Source organism: Protomyctophum parallelum (genome assembly GCF_964188405.1).
Source record: "Protomyctophum parallelum genome assembly, chromosome: 1".
NCBI classification, from domain to species: domain Eukaryota; kingdom Metazoa; phylum Chordata; class Actinopteri; order Myctophiformes; family Myctophidae; genus Protomyctophum; species Protomyctophum parallelum.
Genome location: NC_139697.1, coordinates 98,597,300 through 98,605,331, shown reverse-complemented (window position 1 = coordinate 98,605,331; position 8,032 = coordinate 98,597,300).

Here is an 8,032-nt window from a genome sequence, read left to right as displayed (position 1 = left end):
TTGCACCACATTTTCACGATTTTTCAAAAACAGCAGACCTACAAGCTCGTAGCGCGGCACTCGGTGCTTCTTGTTAGCCACTATAGAGCGTCGCAGTCCCTCCCCCTTTCAGAACAACGAGTGGCCCAGGAAATGAATCGCAATGCATTTTTCCACTAGGCTTTTCTTAAAGTATTTATTTAAAGACGGTTACGCCGCGGACAAAGCCAACTCGGATCGTGACAAATCATGACAATGAACACAATATTTTGGGGGCGATCAAATCATTAGAAAGAAGAAAATAAAGGAAGGAGACGACACTATTTGTTTTGTTTTTCTTCTTATAAATTATCTGATCGGCCCAAAACATTGTGTTCATCGTCATGATTTGTCACGATCCGAGTTGGCTTTGTCCGCAGCGTAACCGTCTTTAAATAAATACTTTATGAAAAGCCTAGGGGAAAAATGCATTGGGATTCGTTTCCTGGGCCACTCGTTGTTCTGAAAGGGGGAGGGACTGCGACGCTCTATAATCTTAGTAATATCGTCTCTGTCGGGTGGAAACCTCATATGTCCAAAACATGTCACTGTTCAAAAGTGCAAAAGTAGCAGATCTACCGGCTCAAAACGCCTTAGGAGTGTTTCGGGCAAAAAGATCAAAAAGTTTGAATATGGAGATAAGAAGGTTTGTGCTAAATTAATGAGATGTTTTGCTAATTAAGTTCTGAAGACGTTTTAAAACATTTCATTTATTTCTAAAGATTTGCCCCAAAAATAGTGACATCATTAGTAAATGTGGTTAAGGGGGGTTGAAATGAGCTGCAGGAAATGGCCTGCTCCAACAACCACCCCCCCCCCCCCCCCCCTCACTCCCTACCTACCTCTCTCTCCCCACACCTCTCTCTCTCTCTCTCTCTCTCCCCACCTCTCTCTCTCTCTCTATCTCTACCTCTCTCTCTCTCTCTGTGTTAATGATTGACATGGATGGAGAGGTGGGTTCAGCCAGCCTATTGTGTGTGTGTGTGTGTGTGTGTGTGTGTGTGTGTGTGTGTGTGTGTGTGTGTGTGTGTGTGTGTGTGTGTGTGTGTGTGTGTGTGTGTGTGTGTGTGTGTGTGTGTGTGTGTGTGTGTGGGGAACCCATTCTCCACTGTGGTCGGTGGAGAGGCTGGAAGAGATCCCTGAGGGGAGAAATGAAATAAAAAAGGTGCAGAGATGCAGACAAAGACAAACTCCACTTTTACTGCAGATGTATATCTGAATCATTTCCAAGGAGCCAGGGGGTGAGTTTCAGATGGATTTATTTATTAGACGTGTTAACTTTTTGAGTTAAAACGTTCGCTCTGAAAGAATATATATTCAAAGATTTGCACTACATTGTCACGATTTTTCAAAAATAGCATGAGCTTGTAGGTCTGCTTTTCAACAGCTACAGCATAACATAATGCTTAAAACACCAAAAGCGGTTCCCGCCCAACCAGATGATGATGGTTGGTTTTTATGATTATAATTATTCTTTTAATTATTGCTACAAAATAATAGTAACGAGCTACAGAGATTTATCGAAATTTGGGGTGACTTTTACTGACTTCATTTGGTAAAGTGGAAGGAAGAATTGGGCAGTTGGGAAAGTATTGACACCTTGATACTTTTATACTTTTACTCAAGTAAATTTGAATTCCGGACTTTTACTTGTAACAGAGTAGTTCTAAATTGCAGTATTGATACTTTTACTTATTAAGTAAAACATTTGAGTACTTCTTCCCCGAATCCCCACCACTGGAAGTATAGGTAATAATATGCACCACACACACACACACACACACACACACACACACACACACACACACACACACACACACACACACACACACACACACACACACACACACACACAGTTGCGATATACGCAGTATGCTTCAATTGTAATAATGAATATACTTCAGGCCTCACTGTATCTTTTCTTTAATGAATACATTTGCATTTTGCCCAATCTGTATGGTAGAGTATGTTTAATACAATATATAACTCATACAATTGGGTCGCTTGTATTATTTTGTCTCCCTGTTCTTCTATTGAGGCATTTAGATGGTGTCAAAGGTCATGACTCACCGCTATAGACACAGGATCTGACACTAATTCTGACCTGATGATGGTCAGGATTCAATTGATCCCCTGAGCAAGTAGGCAGGCTCTATTGGCTCAATGGTAAAAATGTCAGCACTCGCGCAGGAAACGATACAAAGTTAATATTTAAAACAACAACAACAACAATCCTTGCATCCTGCACTTGACTGAATTGTTTGAATTGTAAACATTGCCTAAACTGTGTATAAAGTTTGATTTAGCTAAAATTGAAAAGTTGTATAGACTTGGGGTTTTGTCGCATTCCCAAGCCAATACATTTGATGACCGGCAGCAATGGGTTCCCTATGGAGACACGAAGAGTCTCCATAGGGTGTGTAATTGATTAAAAAAAGCGCCATTAACTCATTTCGGGCGGGAACCCCTTTTGGTGTTTTAAGCATTCTGTTCTACTTTAGCTGCTATATAAAAATAGCAGATCTACAAGCTCATAGTGCGGCACCGAGTGCCACGCTATGAGCTTGTAGATCTGCTATTTTTTTTTTTATCGTGAAAATGTGGCACAAATCTTTGAATATATATTATTTCAGAGCGAACGTTTTTAACTTTAAATCTTTGCTTCTGGGGGGGGGTCCCTGGAACAACATATTTTCAGATGGGGGTCGGCGGACAATTTCATATATTTCTGGAGGTCCAGAAGGTGGAAATAGTTTGAGAATCACTGTCAGAATTTAGAAGACATTTTGTAGAATCGGTCTCAAGTCTACATGCAGGTTAAAGCGTGGCTCCTGTGAGCGCTGCGCCGCACTTCATTAGCACAGCGCAGCTATAGCTGCCATGTGAGCGCTGCGCCGTGCTTCAAACAGCGCTAGCTAGCTGCCATGTGAGCTAGCTTCTAATGAAGCACTGCGCCGTGCTTCATTAGAACAGCGCTAGCTAGCTGCCATGTGCCGCAGCATTTTTCCACGACCATTAGCCGACCCGACGCCGTTATCACACCCGTCGCCACGACAACGGGAGTCCGTGGGCCGCGGCGCGAGGCTGTAAGCAGGAAGGAAGATCACTGGAGTGTGACACTCCCGTTTCATGTTTGCTCAGATCTGCAGCACTGGCACACACACACACCCCACCTCTCTCCTCTCTCTGTCTCTCTCTCTCTCTCTCTCTCTCTCTCTGTCTCTCTCCTCTCTCTCTCTGTCTCTCTCTCTCTCTGTGTCTCTCTCTCGCTCTCTCTCTCTCTCTCTCTCTCTCTATCTCTCTCTCTCTCTCTCTCTCTCTCTGTGTATGTCTCTCTCTCTCTCTCTCTCTCTCTCTATAATATATATACTAAGCTTATGTTAAACACCACAAAAACCAAAGAGATGATCTTCGATCCAAAAGGTGTCCACATCCATGTCCAGTGGTCATGGGGGGCACGCAAATTGAGCAGGTTGTATCATACAAGTAGGCCTACCTGGGGATCCAAATGGACAACCAGCTCAAATGGAATGTCCATGTGGACTATCTGTGTGCCAAATTGGCACAACGCTTGCACTTTTTCCGCAGGCTTAGGCTCTTTGGTGTGAGCAAGGGAGTCATGTCAACCTTCTATGATGCAGTGCTAGGTAGCATTATTAGATATGGCATGTCAGCTTGGTTTGGGACACTCTCTGTCCAGCTCAAATCTAGAATAGCTAAAATGGAAAAAACAACCATGAAGGTAATTGGTAGGAAAGATTCTCCATCTCTTCAGACAATCTTTGAGAAAACGGTGCTCAGTCTGTCAAATAGAGTGTTGTCTGATCCTTCACATATATTATCTTCAGAGTATGAGCTGTTGCCCTCTGGTAGACGCTACAGAGCGTGTCGTTGCAAGAGCAACCGCTTCAAACTTTCTTTTGTTCCCACTTCAATTGTTCTACTAAACAACCGCCACATAGTTCATAGTTCTTAGTGGGGAAGGGACTTCTTGACCTTCATCAGTTATTTATTGCACTATACTGTGATTGTGATACTATAAACTGTGAATACACTTTTTTATATTATATACCTTCTCTTATTGCAACTTGCACTTCTTTTGTGATACTCTTGGGACTTGTACTTTGCTGCTACTGTGTAATGTCTTTTTGTATTGTCTGTCTGTTTTAAAAAAGCTCTGATGTATGTACTAATGCACTTTTGCCCAAGACAAATTTCCCCTTGTGGGACAATAAAGTATATCTCATCTCATCGCATCATCTCATCTCTCTCTCTCTCTCTCTCTCTCTCTCTCTCTCTCTGTGTATGTCTCTCTCTCTCTCTCTCTCTCTCTCTCTCTCTCTCTCTCTCTCTCTCTCTCTCTCTCCTGAGAGCTATTTCAGGAGCAGACTAGTCAGTTACAGTTAGGTAACTGCATTGTTGATTTCGTCGACTAATACCGTTAAGATGAAAAATGTCCGACCGTCGACTACCTTTTTTCACTGACGAAAACTAAGCTACGACGACTAAAACTACATGACAAAATATACTGACAATTCCGTCAATAAACAAAAACTATAGACTATAATGTTAGGAAGGGACTAGTGGACAAGAGATCCACTATAAGTCATTTTTACACTTGGTTTGAATGCTGAAAATAGCAGATCTACAAGCGTTGTGAAAAAAAAACCCCACACATTTTAGTCGACAAAATCAACTGTAGATTAAAATCAACTGTAGACAAAAATCTTATGGTATTTAGTCGACTAACACTAAAACATTCCATGTGACCAAAACTAAACGAAGTTTCATTGCAAAGACTATGACTAGACTAAAATTATTAAAAAAGACTATGACTAGACTAAAATAAAGACTATGACTAGACTAAAATAAAGACTATGACTAGACAAAAATGATTAAAAAAGACTATGACTAGACAAAAGTAAAAAGACTATGACTAGACTAAAATTATTAAAAAAGACTATGACTAGACTAAAATTATTAAAAAAGACTATGACTAGACTACAATGATTAAAAAAGACTGACTAGACTAAAATAAAGACTATGACTAGACTAAAATGATTAAAAAAGACTGACTAGACTAAAATAAAGACTATGACTAGACTAAAATGATTAAAAGACTGACTAGACTAAAATAAAGACTATGACTAGACTAAAATGATTAAAAAAGACTGACTAGACTAAAATAAAGACTATGACTAGACTAAAATGATTAAAAAAGACTATGACTAGACTAAAATAAAGACTATGACTAGACTAAAATGATTCAAAAAGACTGACTAGACTAAAATAAAGACTATGACTAGACTAAAATGATTAAAAAAGACTATGACTAGACAAAAGTAAAAAGACTATGACTAGACTAAAATGATTAAAAAAGACTGACTAGACTAAAATAAAGACTATGACTAGACTAAAATGATTAAAAAAGACTATGACTAGACAAAAGTAAAAAGACTATGACTAGACTAAAATGATTAAAAAAGACTGACTAGACTAAAATGATTAAAAAAGTCTGACTAGACTAAAATGATTAAAAAAGACTGACTAGACTAAAATAAAAACACTATGGCTAGACTAAAATGCCAAAAACAACAATGGTGTTGTAGTGGTTCTGAAAACCTTTTTTTTATTTCAAGGAACCCATAACTCTGAGAGTGTACAAATGGAACCAAATGGACCTGTATTTATAACTGTATTCATAACTCTGAGAGTGTACAAATGGAACCAAATGGACCTGTATTTATAACTGTATTCATAACTCTGAGAGTGTACAAATGGAACCAAATTAATGGACCTGTATTTATAACTGCATTCATAACTATGAGAGTGTACAAATGGAACCAAATGGAACCATATTTATAACTGCATTCATAACTCTGAGAGTGTACAAATGGAACCATATTTATAACTGCATTCATAACTCTGAGAGTGTACAAATGGAACCATATTTATAACTGCATTCATAACTCTGAGAGTGTACAAATGGAACCATATTTATAACTGCATTCATAACTCTGAGAGTGTACAAATGGAACCATATTTATAACTGCATTCATAACTCTGAGAGTGTACAAATGGAACCATATTTATAACTGCATTCATAACTCTGAGAGTGTACAAATGGAACCATATTTATAACTGCATTCATAACTCTGAGAGTGTACAAATGGAACCATATTTATAACTGTATTCATAACTCTGAGAGTGTACAAATGGAACCATATTTATAACTGTATTCATAACTCTGAGAGTGTACAAATGGAACCATATTTATAACTGTATTCATAACTCTGAGAGTGTACAAATGGAACCATATTTATAACTGCATTCATAACTCTGAGAGTGTACAAATGGAACCATATTTATAACTGCATTCATAACTCTGAGAGTGTACAAATGGAACCATATTTATAACTGCATTCATAACTCTGAGAGTGTACAAATGGAACCATATTTATAACTGCATTCATAACTCTGAGAGTGTACAAATGGAACCATATTTATAACTGTATTCATAACTCTGAGAGTGTACAAATGGAACCATATTTATAACTGTATTCATAACTCTGAGAGTGTACAAATGGAACCATATTTATAACTGTATTCATAACTCTGAGAGTGTACAAATGGAACCATATTTATAACTGTATTCATAACTCTGAGAGTGTACAAATGGAACCATATTTATAACTGCATTCATAACTCTGAGAGTGTACAAATGGAACCATATTTATAACTGCATTCATAACTCTGAGAGTGTACAAATGGAACCATATTTATAACTGTATTCATAACTCTGAGAGTGTACAAATGGAACCATATTTATAACTGTATTCATAACTCTGAGAGTGTACAAATGGAACCATATTTATAACTGCATTCATAACTCTGAGAGTGTACAAATGGAACCATATTTATAACTGCATTCATAACTCTGAGAGTGTACAAATGGAACCATATTTATAACTGCATTCATAACTCTGAGAGTGTACAAATGGAACCAAATGGACCTGTATTTGTACACTCTCATTTGATACACATTTGAAACCCACCCAAGGATACTTTCTTTGAGAGCCACCCTGGTGTAGCAGAGTGCTTCCAGCGAACCTTAACATGCACAAACAGCAGCAGCCTGCCTCTGTTTGACCAGAATGGAACAGAGCCTTCATTAGTATCATCGGTAACACCTGTTACTGAGCCTGTTCAGTATAAGGCACACCGCCTGGTTCATCGTCGGCAGCACGCGTGCCAACTTTGAGCTTAATCGACCATATGCAGACCGCGGCCATCTTACCATATCAGTTACTGGCAAGGTGCTAACAAGGTGCAACTTTCTTCCCACTGGCAGCCCATTCATCCAAACAGAAAAGTCCGATCTGATTGTATTACACAACGTCAAACGCACCAACACTGCAGCTGTACGGAAAGCTTGAATTATTCTCTTTCTATCCTCAAAAGTGTTTGTTTCATGAAAATCCACGTGTTATGACTGAGTTACTTTCTGTCCTTGCGGGTGATTCGGTTGCAGTTTGGAAGTGCTCGTTAGATATCACTCAACTGCCCTGCGTACCACCCGTTTTGAATTTGCACATAATGCAGGCGGAGGCAGGACATTGCTTTACGGAAAACGAGTGCTTCCAAACTCTGTACAGAACAGACACGGACAGACACTAAAATCTATAGTTTGTATGTATTCTGCCATGCAGTGTATACAAGTGAAAGGACTTTAGGACAGTACCTGCCCCGCCGAACCTCAAATGACGTCACATTGTAGGCTCTACAGAGCCGAACCCACTTTTATTCGGCTCTAAAATAGGAGTATGAATCGGCCCTTAGACTAAAAGACTACAAGATTTTGATATTTAGCCGACTAAGACTAAACAATTTCAGAAGGCTATACAATAGGACTAATCCTAAATGGTTTGTTATTCAAAAGACTATAAGTCAAACATTTCATTTCAGTCAACATTAAACACTGCATGCGTGTGTTTTCTGTTCCTCTAGTCGTTCC